Source organism: Phocoena sinus, chromosome 5 (genome assembly GCF_008692025.1).
Source record: "Phocoena sinus isolate mPhoSin1 chromosome 5, mPhoSin1.pri, whole genome shotgun sequence".
NCBI classification, from domain to species: Eukaryota; Metazoa; Chordata; class Mammalia; order Artiodactyla; family Phocoenidae; genus Phocoena; species Phocoena sinus.
This window is the reverse complement of record NC_045767.1, coordinates 23573068-23589569: the sequence shown is the minus strand read 5'-3', so window position 1 is coordinate 23589569 and position 16502 is coordinate 23573068. Positions and strand designations below refer to the sequence as shown.

The window sequence follows — 16502 nt, the reverse complement described above, 5'->3', positions numbered from 1 at the left end:
AATATGACCTCGGTAAGTTCTTTAAAATCTCAATGATTCAGTTTTCTCATCCATAAAATAGGATAAATATGGTATCAATCATGCAGGGGAGATGTGTTGATAAAAATAATTAACATATGCAGAATTCATAGAAACAAATTTGTACATAGTACAAAGACTACACAGTAAACACTTTGTGTTTGCTATTATTTTATTAGATGTTGGATACTAAGTTTAGCAGCAATCTGCCACCAAGAGCTGTCTAAAAGCTATCAAGCACCTTTTCTATATTTCAATAGCTCCCTAAATTGTGAACCTTACTTTCCCAAATTGAAACCCTACATTTCCAATCACCTTTTCTGGTAGCTGGCAGACATGTGACTTAGGTTCTGCCAACTTGATGCACCTGTGTGAGTCCTGATTCATATGTAAGTTACGTCAGAAAACCAGCCAGGTATAAGGCACCCAACTTGCTGGAGCACATAAAAGCAAGGGAAGTGAGTTCATGAGGTTGGCAATAATGGAGACCCTTTGTTCCTCCAGAGATATGCCTAGAGGCATTCAGAATGGTCCAGTGTTTGATGTACTATTGTAAGTTACCTGACAATATAGCCTCTAACAAACCTAGGCTGTCCTGAACCTCTGGTAATAGAATTGTTTACCTTTCGAACAGGAAGTTTGGGAAAGCACCAACATCTGCATGTGGGCTGTGCACAGGCTGACTTTAAGGGCTTCATGTTGTGAGAACTGAAATTCTTATGAGGTAGTTTAAAATAAACAAAAAAAAAAACATGTCAGTGAGGCCTACTTTGGATGCATATGTGCAAAATAAGTCCATGACAGGATCAAGTGTGCTTTCTTTAGTGAGGAACAGAAACATTGTCAAAGTGATGAAGGCATGAGCACAGAATCAGAAACCTAAATTAAAAAATAAAGCTTTTTTGAGTAACAAAACAGTGTAAAAACTAATAAAGTAGGATAAATTATTATGACAGTCCTTTTCTAATTGTGATGGAAGTACTGGGGGTATCAGAGCTTTAGTTGCTCAACCACAGAGTTCTGTGTTGTGGTCTGAGAATTGTTCCTTGAAGCTTATTAATATTTCTTGATAAATCTTCCTGTTTAAACTTGTGAGAGTGGAATCTACTGACATAGTGTAGGGAGGATGACCAATACAGTAATTTACATCGGAGGAAGTTACAGGCATCCTGCACTCCGAAAAAACAAAAAAAAAAATGGGAATTTGAAATGGATCATCTCATTTGAGTGAGTTTCAAGTCAGTGAATAGAGAATTGATTGGCATTAGGAAAAGGATGTGAGTATTCCATGGCACATAGTGGCAAAACATTGACTTAACTCATCATTGTGGTCCCTTGGAATGATGTGTGTATTAAAGTAACCTTTTGAGGATTCAGTGTTTACTATTTACACCACTTTAATGGGTATCAAAAATACCAAGGCTCTTTTGTGCATAGACTTCTTAGAGAGTTTAAAAAATAATTTAACAGCTCAAAGTTTTAAATTATTATTCAACCATTACTAGATAAGCGATAGAATGCTTAAAATGTTTTTTTGTCATTTAGCAACAGGGCTGTTTAGCAACACAGAAACTACTGTCGTCATTACTGTGTTTCAGGATAGGCAGAATCCACAGCTGCTTTAGGTCTCTTTCTGTATGCATTCATTCATTCAACAGATATCTCTAGCCAACCACATAAAAGGAACTAATACAGATGATGCATTATAGAAACTAAAGAAATGGGTAAGTTCTCTGCCTTCAAGGATCAGAAAATAGATAAGAGGATAGGTATTAATAAGAAAAATGAAGCTGGCTAGGGAAACTAGAAGGATGGGGTAAAGTTTTACAGAAAATGATCAGGGAATGCCCTATGATAGTCTGGATACTCCACGAAGCAGACACCAAGATAAGATTAGATGAGCAAGAGATTTATTAAGGAAAATAACTGTGAAGGATTAAGAGGCAGAGCCAGAGAAGGTAGAGAGAGCTTTCAAACCACCTATGAAAGAGAGGGCCAAGGAAGAATATTTGAGTATGTAAAATCTCAGGCTACAGCAGTTTTTAAAAAAATTATGCCGAGGCAGACAAGAGTTCTCTAGCCAAAGTTAGCTGTATGAGGAGTTTCTCATTCTACAGGAAGGCGCCAGCAGCAGTACTCTCATTATGGTCAGCCACTGACTTGGAACAGCCCACAGGAATCACAGCCTTGACTCACGATGGTAGTGGTGTTAGACCCAAACGGTCTACGAGGGATTCCAACTCGCCCAAGAACCGCCAAGAGTCGAGAGCCGCTGCAACACGCAAGAGGTTTATTAGGAGCCGATGCACCGGGGTTCCCTGAACCTCACGCAGGAGGCCGATGGGGAACCCCTAAAAGCGGAATCACATACTTTTTATAGGTTTATTTACTCATAGGGCGGGTATATTCTCACAATGATTGGGTAAATGTGGTGACTTTTGAATTCATTGGCTTAGGAACTTTTGTCCCACCTTCTGGCCGTTATAGTTGTCTGTTCATTGTGGCGGTTAGGGCGTATACCTGTTACGGGCAACTGGAAAATTACCCGCTGTCTGGCAAGTCCCCGTCAACTGAAAAACTCCAAGAATTGGTTTCGATAGGGAGAAGGAGTGGCGCACGATAGGGAGAAGAATTGGTTTCGATAGGGAGAAGGAGTGGCGCACGATAGGGAGAAGAATTGGTTTACGGGAACAAGTGAGGGGGTGGAAAGTCCCTAAAGGCCCCACATTCCCCCCTTTTTTTTTTTGTAACTAATTTCAATCATGGAATTTCAGTTTCTTTTTGCGAGTTTTGGTATTGTTGCCTTAGCATTAAAACTTGTACCGTACTAATGCGTTCTCTAATAAAGGCTATCAGGCGATTCAGAATGCATGGTCCAAAAGTTAAGAGCAACAATAAAATAATGAGGGGCCCTAACAAGGTGGAAACTAAAGTAGTAAGCCAGGGAGATTTATCAAACCACGATTGAAACCATCCTTTTTGATTTTTCCTTTCCTGTTGTCTTTTGTCCAGGCGCTCCCTAAGTTTGTCCATAGTTTTGGTAATAGCCCCAGAATGATCAATATAAAAACAGCATTCTTCTTTTAGTGCAGCACATAGTTCGCCCTCCTTAAGGAACAGCAGATCTAATCCCCTCCTGTTTTGCATTACCACCTCTGAAAGCGAGGTGAGGGATTCTTTTAACTGAGTTATGGAACTTTCTAATGCCCGGAGGTCAACATCTACAGCTTGCCTTAAGGCATCATAATAGTGGGGTTGTTGGATGAGGGCTGTTGTACCCGTTCCTACCCCGGCTGCCATTCCTAGTCCTAGGAGTACAGCCAGGGTGAGTGTTATGGGTTCCCTCTTAAACCTTCCTCTGCCCTCATATTCATCTAGAAAGGATGAATCTGAATGATAAATGAGTCTGGGGACCAGCTGAACTAACACACAAAAATCGGTTGAAGCTTTAAGGACCTCTAAAGAAATGCAGGGGGTCAATCCTGTGTTACATGCCCACCATCCATCCGGAGGAGGGAGGAGATACCCTGAGCCCTGTGGGAGGCTTAAATTGGCACAAAGATGTCGGTGGGACGAGGGGGGCGTTCCTACACATGTACCGTTTCCTAATACTGAGGCCAGGGTCAATTTACTATTTCCTTCTTGTTTCCATCGACATTGATCTGGAGTGTTAACATTATTATAATTAGAATTATATCCTATAGCATCATAATAAGGGGGAGGAGCAGCATAGCAAAGCCAACATGATTTGGTAGCCTCCGGGTTTGTGGCATTTAAAACCTCAAAAGCCGCCTGGACCAATGAGAGCATTCGGTCCCGGGGGGTCTTGGGCTTGATTGTTATTCCTTTTGGCTCAGAAGTTTGGTTTCTTATCTCTGGTAACGCTGTGGGAGGGGCCAAAGGTAGCGAAGAGTGCCCTATCTCAGGGTTGGGGCTTATAGGAACTGGAGTAGGGGTTTCAATTTTTAGTTTGATGGTCATTAGTAATCCATCATTATATCCTTCTTTATAAAACCTGATTCCCCATGAATGGCCATTTATCCAGTTTTTATCCTTTTTTCCTGGTTCACTAAAAGAGATCTTAAGGGGATGGCACCATTTAGTACATTCAGGCCTATAAGTTAAGGGGTTGGTTGGGTGTGTATAATTGGCTGTCACCTTAATAAAGTCCCAGCCAGAGGTGGGCTTCCAATAGGTGTCTCCTGTGGTTTCACACCCCCAGCTTTTACAATAAAAATGTTCCTTTCCCCCACATTGATAATTTAGGGACCTATGGCGATGAAATCCCGGGCATACATAAAAGGTAGGGTTGCTAAGTTTCTGTCGCGTACCCGAGTTTTGGCAGCCGTATTGGCCGGCCCGACCGGGTATGGATGGGGCATTTTGACGATCATGGGAGTGTGCTGTGCCCCAATTGGGAGCTCCTATGGCTAATTTACAAACATCGGGGAAAAGGTCTGGCCACCAGGTCCAAGGAGCAGCAGTATGGCTAACAGACCATATTACATCTCCAGTTTGGGAAATTACCTGCCAGGTTAAATGCTGGGGCAGGTGAGGACTAAAATTACTCACAGTCAGTAGGGGTAACAAAGTTAAAGTTATAAGTCTGATGATCGCAGAAGCTTGAGCTTGAGCGGGTTGCTGGTCTTTTGGGCTCGCCATTCCGATGTTGCAGATGCTGGTGCGGCCTTCACGTGTGAAGCGTGGATCCACGCAGCGATGCCGTCTACCTTTATAGCCGTGGGGGTGGTGAGCAGGACGATGTATGGTCCTTTCCACCGAGGCTCTAGAGTCTGGGTTCGGTGCCGACGGACGTACACGGAATCTCCGACTTGGAAGGGATGAGCCTCTGCTGGTGTTCCTGGTCGGTAAGCCTCTGCCAGCTGGGACCACACCTCCTTTTGGACCAACTGGAGTCCCAACAGCCTAGCATATAAGTCAGTGTTATTCTGGCAGTCAGGACTTAATTTCTCCCTTAGCGTAAAAAGAGGAGGTGGGGCCCCGTATAGTATTTCAAATGGAGTAAGATAATAGCGGGAGGGGGTATTTCTAGCCCGGAACAGGGCTAAGGGAAGGAGCACCGTCCAATCTGTACCGCCAGTCTCTATGGACAATTTAGTTAGGGTCTCTTTTAGAGTTCTATTCATTCTCTCTACCTGTCCTGAACTCTGGGGTCTATAGGCACAATGTAATTTCCAATCAGTCCCCAGGTATTTGGCCACACCCTGACTTACCTGGGCGACGAAGGCGGGACCATTATCTGATCCCATTACCTTTGGTGCCCCGAACCGGGGGAAAATTTCTTCTAATTTATTTAAGCTCTTGATTGTGTGGATGAGTTTAACTGATGGGTTCCACTGCTAAGTCTCTCCTAGGCTCACTTGTGTTTGTAGTCAACTGCCAGATCTTCATGGGTCTGGTCGCTATAGGGAGGCCCTTATCTAGGGCAGCTTTGTCTGCCAGGAGGCTACACCAGGCTTGTTCAAAAAGCAGAAGGAGGGATTCAAAAACCACAAGAGGTAAAGTCCAGTGTGCAAGCATCTTTCAAGGTTCTACTTGCATCATACTTGCTAAAGAGCCTTTGGCACATGGCTAATCCAGATTCAAGAGGTGAACGTGGGTAAATAGATTCCATCTATTGATGGAAGGAGCTCAAACTATTGTCATCATTTCTGCAAAAACACCACAATTCTCCTGATCACAACTGTTCACATTTCTTTTGTCTGAAATATGTTCATTTCTACCCCAGGATCCTCCAGAATCTCACTGAATTGCCCATCAAGCTTGAAGTAAAGGATCTCACGGTCTCTATTAATGTGAATACAGATGATGTCCCTCTGGTGGTTTCTCTTAATTCATGGCCCTATGAACTAAAAAGGCAAGTTATCTGCTATCTGTCCCACACACACACATGCACATGATACAATGATGAAAGAGGGGCAACATAACTGCAGTTGACACCCATTCACAGGGAGGATGTATGAGAGGTACATAGCAGTCACTGGTCCATAGCTATTATAAATCACTCCTGGGTAAACATTGCCAGGTTCTCTTACCCTGGGGACAGGACCTAGTCATTTCCCTGGAATTGGCTCCCAGTTCACAACTGAATCTCTACTATTACCATAAGAATATCTATTTTCCTGTTGGCTCTTAACTCCTCATACCAGGTTCTTGGCTTCATCCTTTGAGAAATTCTAACTTTTCTCTGTGAAAAGCTGAGAAGATTACTCATCCTGTTTTCTGTCCATAGAAAATAAAAGGCCCAGAGGCTTTTATGCAATTTTCTTGGTCCCTTTGTTTCAAGATGGGATCCTTTTAACTGACATAACTCCCTTTAAAAATCTTTATAGGCTATCTATGTATCAGATAATAGACCATTGCGCTTCATAAAAGCCACATCACTAATTGTTTTCCAGACAGACTTTTCTCTATTTTGAACATATACAACTACTTAAATCTTTAGGGGGTCTTAACAAAGGGTCTAAAGCCAACACTCTAGATTTGATCTGATGCCATGACCCTGCTTTGATCATCGTGACCCTGATGCAAAGCTTCATTGGCAATTCTTTGGATTTCATCTTCCAGCTTTTTATTTATTTTAAGAATCTGCCCTTAGCTGAAGACAAACAGTTTCATTTTCCAGTTTATCACTTTCTGGCCCATTTACATTCCCTCTAAATTCTTCTGGCAAACTGAATCTTTCTTTCTTTAGCTCATCTCTCTCTTCCTGGAGCCTATTTATTTTAGGCAGATAAAAGAAAACAATAGACATGTTCAACATTCTGCTTGGAAATCATGTTGCCAATGACAAGTTCATTAGTTCATTTCTGTCTCCAAGTTATTGTCGCTGACAGTTTTGACCTTTTTTTCCATCATGCCATTTACTTGACAACTTTCAGCTTACACAAAGTTTGCTTAATATTTTTCCAGGCTTTGTTAACAACACCTTTTTTTCCCCCAATTATGGAAATTTATTGACTAACATGATCACACATTATATGTGGGAATTAAGACAATTACAGCATGTATACTTTACCTCAGGTATTGACATATCCACTGATATCATATCATCGAAATTCATATGACAGTATAAGTTATTCAGGAAATACTTTATATACTTTATCTCATTTAATATTCACAGAAACATTATAAAGTGATTTTTTAATGGATGTATTTTATGGTTGAGAAACAAGGAGGTTTAGAAAGTTTTAAGTAACCAACCCAAGTTCACTCCCAAAATTCCCAAGTTGTGCACAAGGTAATCTTCAGTATCTACTAAATAGCCCGTGGACAAATTCAAAGCAAAATATAAAGTAGGAGAATTTGGTTTTTCTTTTATGAATTTCCTCAGTGTCCCTTGATGATCTCAATTCCTTTGTGTGACCAAGAAACCAATTCAATGGTAAATAAAAGACATAGTTTCTAAAAGTACTAAACAGTCATGATTTACAATTGCTTTTTATCAGAAGAGTTTAAAAAAGAATGTGAGTTGGTAGGATGTGTACTACAGTAGTTTTGTCCTTGTCAGGAGGTAAGTGGAAGTGACAAATTGTCCCTTCTCTCTTACCCACATGGAATACCAATGACAGAAAGTGTCCGCAGTGCAACACACTGCTTTTGAAACCTTGTATACTACAGTCCCAAAGTTAACAGATGGGATCCTTATCAAGTCTGAAAGGAACAGAGGAGGGAGCCCAGGAGAGTGAAAAGGCTAACAGCATCTTTAATATTTTCCATTGTTCCTTCATTCAGTACCACAAGTTTTCTGTTCCTGTTATGGGAACACTCTGTTTCTAATGTCTGTATCAGTTATCTGGTGCTATGTAACAAACTACAGTCATCGCTCAGTATTTTGGGTGGGGGGATGGGGGCGGGGCGGGATTTGTTTCCAGGAACACCCTAGATACCGAAATCTGAAGATGCTGAAGTCCTTATATAAATGGCATAGTACAGTTGGCCCTCCACATTCATGAATACAGAGGGCTGATTGCACTTCACACTTGATGGATTAAAACAATGGCCCTTTACCTCAGCTAGGCAGTTCTTCTGGTTCACCTGGTCTTACACTTGAACCTACAGTAGCTACCAGGACAGCAGGGGTTAGGGTCATGGTTGGAGGGGTGGAGACTTCTTGTGTCTTTGCTCAGAAGAATCACTCATTCTCTCTCAGGCTATCCAGGGGTGTTTTACACAGTGCTGGAAGACTTCCAAGAGTCACAAAAGAATAAACACCAATTTACAAGCATTTTTCAAGTATCTGCCTATGATATGCTCATTAATGTCTGGTTGGCCAAATAAAGCTGTGTGGCCAATACAGAGTCAAGGGCAGAAAATCTACCTCTTCTTGGGAAGGCAAGTCTTTGCAGCCAATTTTGTAGTCTAGCACAGGTTATATTATTTTCTGTATGTCAAAATATATAATTGTAAATTTTTAAAAAGCATTTAAATAAATTTTAAAAGAGTAAGCATTGTGAAAATTAAGGTTTTTCTAATATCAATGCATATGTATTAATGTCATTCCTCATTGAAGTAATCATTGTTTATTTTATAAAGGTATTGTATTTTAATTTCTACATTTATTAATTTAATTTTCATTCATTCATTTACTATTTATAGAGCTAATTTCACAAGCAGATGAATAAAGAATTAGCCCAGGGATTTGTAAAACTCAAAGTAATTGTTGCTATGCTTCTAATGGCCTAAGGAAATACAACAGGACAGGTTTTTTTCCCTAACATAGTCCCACTTTCCCCTTCAACATACACACTGGATGCCACTGAGTTCAAAGTTTTCCTCCTACAGGTAACTTCAAAAAAAAAAAAAAACAAGAAAATTAAAATCTTATTTTTCTCTCAAAAAAAAAAAACACCTCATTTGACAATAAATGTTGGAGAGAGCATGGAGAACAGGAAACCCTCTACACTGTTGGTGGGAATGTAAATTGATACAGCCACTATGGAGAACAGTATGGAGGTTCCTCAAAAATCTAAAAATAGAGTCAACATATGATCCAGCAGTCCCGTTCCTGGGCATGTATCCAGACAAAACTGTAATTCAAAAAGATACATGAACCTGTATGTTCATAGTAGCACTATTTACAATAGCCAAGACATGGAAACAACCTAAATGTCTATCGACAGATGAATGGATAAAGAAGATGTGGGGTGTGTGTGTGTGTGTGTGTATACACACACATACATATACATACAGTAGAATATTAGTCATAAAAAAGAATCAGATAATGCCATTTGCAGCAACATGGATGGACCTAGAGATTATTATAATAAGTGAAGTAAGTCAGAAAAAGAAAGACAAATACTATATGACATCAGTTTTATGTGGAATCTAAAGTATGACACAAATGAACATACCTACAAAACAGAAACAGACTCACAGACATAGAAAACAGATTTGTGGTTGCCAGGGTGGGGGGACATGGGGGAGAGAAGGATTGGAGTTTGGGATTAGCAGATGCATACTATCATATATAGGATGGATAAACAACAAAGTCCTACTGTATAGCAAGGGGAACAATATTCAATATCCTGTGATAAACCATAATGGAAAAGAATATGAAAAAAATATATATGTATAACTGAATCACTTTGCTGTACACCAGAAATTAACACAACATTGTAAATCAACTATACTTCAGTAAAAAAAAAAAAAAACTTGTTTGAAACAAGAGTAAATATTTTTAGTAATATGGATGCCATAGTTGCTTGTCTTTGGTAATGTTTTCAGAAAAACCAAATTTACCAAAATACAGCATGGAGTTACTTTACACAATGTCAAAGATATATGACCATATGTTTTCAATATTGATGTTTTTTAAAAAAAAATATTGTAGGTAAATTTTTGTTTATTATATAAGTAATATTACAAAGTATCAGTTATATTTTGTCAGTATTATAGAAACACAAGATGTAATCTTGCAGTGTAAATACCATGGATTCTTTATATTGTTAAGAGATATCACTAAAACTGATGAACTCCAACTCTTCTCAGTCTTTTCATTACTTGGCTAAAGATCCTCATTCTGTTCCTTTAATTCCTGCTTCCTAGTACTCTGAAACTGAAATTCAAACTGTATATGTAAAATACATAATTAAAACAGCTGTTTAAGAAAACAGTCAGACCAAAAAATAATTCTTTCCTCCATTAGTACCCAACGTCCTTTGGAAAACTTATCTTTTGCCTTTGGATAAAATCAAGTGGGCCTATTAGGTTCCCCATCTTTTCCTAACTAGAGAACAGGCATATGGTCAAACTAGGCCAATCATAACACTGTGATAAAGCAAAATTCTCTGTTTCAAAAAAAAGGCAAATGACAACATTTTAATTAATAATAAGTACAATTAAAAAAACACATTTATCTGTAAAAGCAAGCTTTCTAAAATCTAAAATCTACACCCAAGCATCGCTTAGGCATTACTATTAACTGGTCCTCTCTACACACATCATTTTTACTCTGATAATCTCAGAATTGCCATTGATAACAGGATATCCATGAAATAAGAAAATTTTGATTGGTACTTTGTGTTCTCCATCAACAATAAATGAGCTGGAAAGAATACATTCAAAGAGGCATAAAACATTTTGCTTTAAACACAAAGCAAATCAATACTAATCTGATCTAGTCAAGAAGTAAAAGCACATGTTATATATCATTCAACCCTGTTTTCAAATGTACACTTGTCATATACAAGGTTTTTGATGTTGTCATAGAATTTGATGGTTATGTTCAGTTAGAGGAAGGAAGAATAACACACTGGACAAGTTCATTCCCAAACTAGCCATTTTTAAAAACTGAATAGATTTTAAAGAAAATGGAATTTAATAAAAAAGTTTGCTAGAATATCCATCATACACACTGTCAGTAATAGTCCTCCATTCCAGCACTGTATTTATTCATTCGTTGAGAAAATATTGATTAAACAACTACTATAGGCTACCATGATAATAGGTGCCAAGTTTAGAGCAGTGAACAGACAGAAAATTCCATGTTTACACAGGGTGTATATTTTGATGCTCTTTGGTCCTGATCACTTCAGTGACAGGGACCCCCATCCTTGAGCTCCTCTCTCCTGCTAATAATAACCATGTTAGTTTTCTCAGGTTCTTATTCTTGAATTTTAAAAATTCTTAGAACAGGTCAATAAGGTTTAATCACAAAGTCTTGGATTCCAAATTTTGTTCCTTGATGCTGGTAAAACTTTTTTAAACTTATTTTTAGTTGAATTTTACATTGCATTCCAATAAATTGTTTTCGCAAACATTTCTAGACTTCATCAATGTAAGGTCCGTTGGCCCGGGTGAAAGGAGGCCCAGGGGGTAAGAGAAAACATCGACCAGTATGAGGTAGGAGAGGCATCGGGACATAATGACCTCACCTGTTCTGGGAATCAACAAGAGACCCTAACTTCCTGCCCAGAAAACAATGGGGCTGACGGGAAGGGAAAATGGGCTTACGCCCCACAACAGACCAACCAACACCTGGCCCTGCTGTATCCTCACCAAATAAGGAATTACCCTGTATAGCAAACCACCCCCTCCCCTTGCAAGCCGCCTTCTGCTTTTACCCCAATAAAAATCCCCCTCGTCCAGTACTGGACGCGACTTCCCTGGCCCCTTTCTCTCGGACCAGTGAACCTAGCCCGGGAGCGCTCCCTAATAAAGCTCACTTGAAGCTTTCCTCTGTTTCGCGGTGCCGTTTGTTAAGATCCGACCTTACAATCAATAGACGATATATATCCTACTCAGAATACAAATTGGAAGTTGGGAAGGCAGGTGAATTCTGGAAGTAGATATTTGAGATCCTTAAGGAAGAGTATGCAGGCTGCAAAGCAAAGCAAGAATAAAACCCTGTTGAACACTGAGTGTCAGAGAGTGAAAGGATAAATCACCAAGAGGAATTAAAAAGGATTAGAAGATTGATTGGAATCTAGGTTCTGGGAGGCCAAGGGAAGACAGTTTGAAAAAGTAGGGAAAGTATGTAATGTTGGATGACATAGAAATTGATATCTGTGATCATATGTTAATCCAGTTTGCTTAGATCATTCTTTGTTCTTAATTGATCAGTTTATTCTTTTTTTCAGTAAAACATTTCTAAGAAAGTGATTGACTAGAAGTATGAACAACCTTGAGCTGGAAGTAAGAAGTTTGTGGTTCCAGTTCTTACTCACTTGGTAAAGGTGCTGAACATCTATGAATCTGTTTCCTGATTTTCAAAATAATATACATGACACCTATTCTACTGAAACATTTTTGTGAAGATCAAATCGGTATACATATGAAAATACTTTGTAAAATATCATATGACTTAAGGAAGATATTTATGCTTTAGAAAAATAAGTTTTTTTTTTTAACTACAGACCTTTCTACTATCTCATCTGCTAAATTTAAATTATTTCTTTCATTTATTTAATCAGATTGAATGCAGTACTCACACATGAGAACGGATCTGATGTAATCTTTAAGATACTCCTCGGGAAATTATAATCAAGCAAAAGGTAATTTTTGCTTATAGAAGTATGATTGAAATTTACCCAAGAACGTTATCCTGAAATAACCTCTGGGAGTCAAGAAGATGAGACAATATTAACAAAGGAGTTAATTTAGCAAAGTCGGTGATAAGCATGTCAATCAAAAACTTGAGAAATATTTGCAATAATCTGCTTTTGAATAGTCAACTGTTTACTGCATTTTTTAAGTCTTCCTATTTCACATAGAAAATGAACTTGAATCACAATAATTTTGCTTAAATGGATATGAAAGAATTTTCAAACAGTCATTACAACTCCAACTTTTTTTCAGCTAAAAAAAGTAGAATTTCTCTGTTTTTCTAGATTATATCATTGAAAATAATCTAAAGGATTCATTGCCCTTATTGAACCACCATTTAGGAAAGCAGCACCAATTGTTTGAGGGATCTCATTGCCGAAAAGCTTCACACAACCTTTCTTCCACTGTAAGTAACACCTATAACCTAAGACTCTAGACTGCTCTTTGTCGAAAGCATTTTCAGAGCACATATATAGTTGAATATATCCGTGTTATGCACACATGTGGTATTTTTAACACATGTGTATGTGTATAGAATCTTATTATTTTCCAAACCCTTTTCTCATTCCGGTCTTAGGCTGTGAGTTGCTGTTTTCTCAAACCAAACTTATTTCCTCCAGGTCTTTATTCTGTTCAACCCATCGCCTCCCTCACTTCTCTGATAAAATGTCACCTACTACAACTTTTCTTTCTTGACAACCTTATCTAAATAGAAGCCAGGACCTGAAGAACAAGTGTAACCTAGTTTTTCAGGATGATTTTTCACATAAAGACAACTGAGTTTTCTCTTACAGGATAAAAAATCTCCTGGTTTTGTATTCTCATCATTCCTGTAACTGTCCTCTAAATGTTTTCCATTTTATCATAATACTTTTTATTTGCCTGTCTAAAACTCAAAAAAAAAAAAATGAATACATTACCTCTTTCATTCTAGAGGCTACACTTCTATTAAAGTACTTATTAGCATGTTTGGCCATTACCTTTTACTGTTATCACACACTCAACTTACTGGAAATTTAAATACCTAAATTGTATGTGATTCTATTGAGGCATTGTGACCTCTTAGATTTTGCAGTTATTTCTGGAACTCTGGTTTCAGACTCTACATGGATACATATTAAATGTGCTATATTTGGCTCATAATTTCCAAATTATTAATACAGTTATTTTCGCTGATGTACTTATTTGTTGATCTCCTCTCAGAAATTTATTCTAAAATTTCCCAAGTTAATAATAAAGGTTTCATTAACTTGTTTGAACTGTTTTCATCCTAAAGGCATGGTTAAACACCTGTGGGAACAACCAGTTCCCAGAGCACAATGACACTGTGGAAGTCTACAGAGCTACAAAAGCATGATCCATAATTCAACTAAACATAATAAGGGTACAGCCTTTGCCAAGGAAACTCTGAAATTGCTTTAATCATTCTAACCAAACTTTGTTTTCTAGCTAGCATGGCTCAGTTTTATTTGCCTGAAGATAAAAGGCTAAAATTGTTCTGGACACTCTTCTCACTTACATTCAGGCTAAACCTTGTCACTGAGGTCCTCATACATTCTCATAACTCCAAGAACAAATTATGTGGCAATAAAGTTCAAAGGGAAGACTCCAGCCCTAACTGATACTCATTCTTCAGAAATATTCCTAAATGTTGACTCTCATAATAGAGAATATTTATATTATCAGATAATCCTCTAACTTTGGGAAACTACCTTCTTCAACATTAACATATGTATCTAGTAGAAAATAACCTTCGTTGAGGCAGGAGATAAATGGGCCCCAGGCTGAGCAACTGGAGTTGCTCCCTGTGGACAGATACTCCAAAATAGCAAGAGCGAGAGAAGAGCTGAGCCCTGCCCAGATAAGAGACAAAAGACCACGTAATCTTAATTCTCAAAGTCAAGCAGACCTTCCCAACTATGCACACGCAGAAAGGCTCTGTGAAGGTCAAAAAGGGAGGGGGCGCCACCTCATAGCAAGTAATGTCAACCTACCCATAAGCCTCTTCACTAGAATCCATCTTGGCTAAGAGATGCATGCACACACATGGTAGGACCCTGAGATATACCAAATATGGACTCAGAACCAGGCAAATCAAAATAATTGGCCAAAGGAAACCCAGAAGAAATGCCTCATATATGTGATTCAAACTACCACAAGGGCATGACTCTCTCTCTGAGTCCACCCTTGTGTCTATCCACAAGTACCCTTTTCCCTCCTAATAAACACTTTGTTTCACCATTTTCCATCTCCATGTGAAAATTCATTTATACAAAGCTGATGGACCTTGTCTCTGGCCACTGGTCCCTGGTGGTCTAGTGGTTGGGATTCAGCGCTCTCACTGCCGCGGCCTGCCTTCAATCTCTTGCCAGGAACTGAAATCCTGCTTCAAGCCACTGCAGGCCGAGGTGGCGCCACCCAAGATCATCATGATACTTCACCTTCCCAGCCATAGCAGTGATCCATGGCCTACCAATTAAAATGCCCACTGTACCTTGTAACTTTACTATACAGTTCCTAGCAAGACTCTATGAGTAATTATCTGTTTAACATATGTACACATCATTAGATTGTAACAACTGCAATGTTAGAAACCATGTCTGTTGCTTAACATTGAAGCACTAAGATTAACACAGTGTCTTTCCCCAAGTAGGTCTACTTTCTCTTTTATACCATCTTAGTCTGTTCAGGCTGCTATAATAAAATACCAGATTCAGGGGCCTGTAAACAACAGCAATGTATTTCTGACAGTTCTGGAGACTGGGAAGTCCAAGATCAAGAACCTGTTTCCTGGCTCAGAAATGACAGCCTTCTCACCATAACCTCACATGGTGGAAGAGGGTGAGGGAGCACTTTGGGGCCTCCTTCATTAGATGCCTAAAGAATTAAGATAAAAGGTCTGTTCGAAGAAGAGTGCTATCCACAGAGATATCTACAAAGAATATGGGCTAGGTGTGGTGGGGGAGAAACCAGAGTCCACTCTGCCCCATTGTCTCTGCAGGGCCCAGCAAATATTTGTTTACCAAATATCTGCTTTTTTATCTCCATATAAATTGCCTTCCTCCAAATCCCAAACCTCTTCCCCAACATTCTCTTTTGTCTTTAGCTGAAGATAATATTTAAGGTGAGGACTTTGGCTATTTTGGCAAGTCAGTTTCCCTGGATCTCTCTCACATGTACAGGATGTATACATGTTATTAAACTTTTGTCTTTTTTCTCCTGTTTATCTGTCTTGTGTCAATTTAATTCTTAGACTAGCCAGAAGAACTTAGAAGGGTAAGGGTTTTTTTGTTTTGTTTTTTTGTTTTCCTCCCAACAGCATAAATTCTGCCCTCATGACCTATCTTCTAAAGGTCCCATCTCCAAATACCATCACACTGGAAATTAGATTTCAACATATGAATTCTGGGAGAACATAAGCATTCAGTCTATAGCATATAGGGAAAGCATAATGTTGGGCCCTAAAGTTTTAAAACTCCAACAAATTTGGTAAACCTATGGGCTGATTCTATCACTACCATCATGACACCTAGGCAAGAGGAACCACTGATATGTATCCATCATTTTTAAGAGCATCAGAAATTATGAGCATAGAAATACATACATGCATGCACATACCCACTCACCCCCCCCACACACACACACACCACAGAAACAATTCTTTCACTTGGGATGCACTAGCCAGCACTCACATACACTATGTATGTCTGCTGTTATATGTCTAATTCTTCATCACAAAACACAACCATATCTGAATGTCATGAAGGTTTGCAGAAGCTGTTGCTGTCATTGCTGAAGACAAATACTATTTTGCATTGCAGAGAGGACCTGTGTGATGGAAGTGCTTAGATAAGAAAAAAGACAATTTAATTAACTTGTCAAATCCTTCCTCTTTGATAGCAAGAATGTAATAGATT

General features: G+C 38.9%; 1 pseudogene; it reads left to right on the top strand.

Moving 5' to 3' along the window:
- The first annotated feature begins 536 nt into the window (after positions 1-536).
- LOC116753908 lies at positions 537-941 on the top strand (annotated as a pseudogene).
- Positions 942-16502: the final 15561 nt, after the last annotated feature.